Consider the following 3,990-nt stretch of genomic DNA (forward strand, 5'->3'; position numbering starts at 1 on the left):
GGAACCGGCGCTTTATTAATATGGTTTTTATTCTGAACATTATATTGCTCCATGTATTAACACCATACAACTGGCATAAATACATTGACAAACATCTCATACAACCAAAAGACCCTTGCTTACCCACATACACTATAATATAAAGTTGTCTGCCTGCAGCCAGCACTAGAGGAGGCTCAGTGCACAGGAATTTATACAGTTCCATTGAATACAATGGCGGCAGCAGCAGATCTCTTTGCAGTGAGATCCCTCCTTCCCCCCCGCCCCGCCTGGTGGCGGCTGCAGGAAAACGCTGTGGATTTATGTGGGAAGGAGGTTGCCTCCATGGCAGGTATCCTACTGTGTAATTGATCTGGTTGCAGTCTGTCTCATCTGCCCGAAAACCGATCTGTTGTGCGTAAAAATATGATCAATCACTTGGTTGTGGTGTGCAGTGTAGGACTGGTCCACCAGAGGATCCTCCAGTGGGCCCTGGCTCTGATACCACAGTGGGCCCCAAAAGCCCAGTTGAAGTAAACCCATTTGGAGCTGCCTTTCAAGCTGATCACATACCACTAGGGCAGGGATGCTCAACCTGCGGCCCTCCAGCTGTCGCAAAACTACAATTCCCAGCATGTCCTAATAGCTGTAAGCTGTTCCGGCATACTGGGAGTAGTCGTTTTGCAACAGCTGGAGGGCTGCAGGTTGGGCATCCCTGCACTGGGGTCTATTTCTTTGACGCAAAACGTATTAGACTTTATTGATAATATACAGGTTGGGCCCCAAGAATAATTTCCTCTGGTGGGCCCAAGAAACCCAAGTCCGACACTGGTGGGATTTAAACAGCATCTGAAAGACAACTCTATTACAGGGATTAGAAAGGTTTTATTTTAGTACAACCATAACAGACGAGTCAAGAATCGGTTCTAACTTCCCAAAATATCTGCACTCGTAAACTGCCAACTCAGAGCAATTTCATCATCTGTGAGATCGGTCTGATTGGTAAGAAATGCATGCGTGTAAACTCAGCTTTAGTTGGCAGCAAACAGCCAAGCTCCTTGGCAATTATATTTCATTTCAGATCTCCCTCTAGTGGCTAAAAGAGATGAGTTACATTAAAGGGAGCATACACAAGAGTATAAAATAGTAAATAGTTTATTTCACTATTACTATTGTGTCTAAAGTATGCAGTAGTAACGTTATTAAAGAGGCATTAGCTCTGTACCTGGAAAACTGAGCTCTAAGTGCAATATGGTTACATTCAGAAATAGGGCTCATGCACACGGCTGTATTTTGATCTGAATCCAATCTGGATTATTTGGGATCTGATGGGGCTCCACAATGTGGACAGCACACCGTTCCACAGATCTGCAAAAAGGATAGAACATGTCCTATTTTTGTCCGTTTTGAAAAAGAAAATGGCAGCATGCACATGGGACCGCTAGACACATTTGGTGGTGTGCATGAGCCCATAAGGATAGAATTTTAGAACTTAAAGGGCTTGTATCACTTCAGCAATTTGCATTTATTATGTAGAGAAAGTTAATACAAGTCGCTTACTAATGTATTGTTATTATCCATATTGCTTTATTTGCTGGCTGGATACATTTTTACATCATATTATACACTGCTCGTTTCCATAGTTATGACCACCCTGAATTCCAGCAGCGGTGGCCGTGCTTGCACAATACAGTAAAAAGCAGTAGCCTATGTGAGCTCCCATGGTCCTGGCCACCAGAGCGGCTGGTGCTTTTTCCTATAGTATGCAAGCACAACCACCACTGATGAATTTCAGGGTGGTCGCAACTAGAGATGAGCGAATCAAAGTTGATGAAGTGGAATTCAATCCAAATTTCAGGAAAAATTTGATTCGCACCGAATCCAAATTTCCTCACGCTTCGTGGTAACAAATCAAATTTTTTCCTAAAATGGCTGCTGCACATGTGAGGACATGGAGCAAGGAACTCTGGGAACGTGGGATCACCCATAATGCAATGCATGCAGCCAGTCACAGCCCTATAAATAGCCTCAGCCATCTTGGATTCTGCCATTTGCAGGCGCTAGGGACAGTGCTAGGAAAGACTTCATTGTGCTAAAAAAATTATTTACAAATTCAGGGAAGATTATTCAAGGTGTAGGGAAAGGATAGGGAGGAATCATTCCACAGCATTTATGTAGAACAGGGTTCAGTAGGGGAGGTTACAGCCTGGGTAATAGCAACAATCCTATTACACCTTGCTGCACTGACTGCGGATCCAAATTGCCATTATACAGCTCTGTAATTCCAGCAAACCGTTCTTGTTATTGGGGTGCAAGTGGTGTTTGATACAGCCATTAACAGGGTTTATTACAAGATAATATTTCTACGTCTTATTTGCCCTTATGCGCCCCTTTTGGCTTGTATTAGTGGGAAAAAAGAGGCTTATTAGCCGTTGCGTGGTGAAGTGCAAAAATTACAGCCGTCTTTGGCGTGAATTAGTGGCACAATTATTTTTTTTATTTGCCATTCAGCAGTGCAGTTATATGTTCTAAGGTCCTTTTTGTTGTGTATTAGAGGCAAAAAATATATATATTTGCCATTCAACAGTGCAGGTATATGTTCTAAAGCCCTTTTTGTCGTGAATTAGTGCAAAAGAAAAATATATTTGCCGTTCAGCGGTGCAGTTATATGTTCTAAAGTCTTTTGTGGAGTGCATAAGTGGAAAAATTAAAATATATTTGACGTTCAGCGATGCAGTTATATGTTCTAAAGCCTTTTGTGGGGTGTATAAGAGGAAAAAAGAAAATATATTTGCCGTTCAGCGGTGCAGTTATATGTTCGAAAGCAGTGGTGCCCAACCATTTTTCGTCTGAGGGCCGTACTAGACTTGGTATAAATTTTGCGGGCCGGAACCAGGTAGCTTTGCCAGAAGAAATGCAAACGCTGTGAGGGGGCACGTGTGAGCATTACTACTGTGAGGAGGGCACATATCTGGCATAACTACTTTGAGGGGCACATATCTGGGCATAACTACTGTGAGGGGGCACATATCAGGGCATAACTACTGTGAGGGGGCACATATCTGGGCATAACTACTGTGAGGGAGCACATATCAGGGCATAACTACTGTGAAGAGGGCACATATCTGGGAATAACTACTGTGAGGGGGCACATATCTGGGCATAACTACTGTGAGGGGGCATGTGTGAGCATTACATCTCTGTGAAGAGGGCACATGTCTTGGCATTATTACTGTGAGGGGGCACATATCTGGCCATAACTACTGTGAGGGGGCACATATCAGGTATAACTACTGTGAGGAGGGCACTTATCAGGGCATAACTACTGTGAAGAGGGCACATATTAGGGCATAACTACTGTGAGGGGGCACGAGTGAGCATTACTACTGTGAAGAGGGCACATATCTTGGCATTATTAATGTGATGGGGCACATATCTGGGCATAACTACTGTGAGGGGGCATGTGTGAGCATTACGTCTGTAAAGAGGGCACATATCTTGGCATTATTACTGTGAGGGGGCACATATCTGGGCATAACTACTGTGAGGGGTCATGTATGAGCATTACTGCTGTGAAGTGGGCACATATCTTGGCATTATTACTGTGAGGTGGCATGTGATGTATACATGTGAGTAATGTATGTAGTGCAGTATGTGATGATCACACCATGCACTACATACATTACACACATATATACATCACATACTGCGCTGTCACCTTCTTCTGCAGGTCTACCTTGATGTCTGGTCTTTAGGCTTCAGTCAGATCCTCCACCGCCATGCTTGCGCCGTGTGCCCGACACCACCAAGAGCAGGCCCCTCCTCCTTTCGACTCCCGCCGGTTTCTCCCACAGCAGGGCGCTCTATCGCTCCAGTGCCCGCCCAATCTTACCAATCAGGGGCGTAGCTAAAAATGACTGAGCCCCATAGCAAAAAAATGTATGGGTCCCCCCTCCTGGATCTCCCACCCCCACATACCTATCGGACCTCCCACCCCTTCCAGAGCTCCCA

The sequence above is a fragment of the Bufo gargarizans genome, chromosome 6, assembly GCF_014858855.1.
Source record: "Bufo gargarizans isolate SCDJY-AF-19 chromosome 6, ASM1485885v1, whole genome shotgun sequence".
Lineage (NCBI taxonomy): Eukaryota > Metazoa > Chordata > Amphibia > Anura > Bufonidae > Bufo > Bufo gargarizans.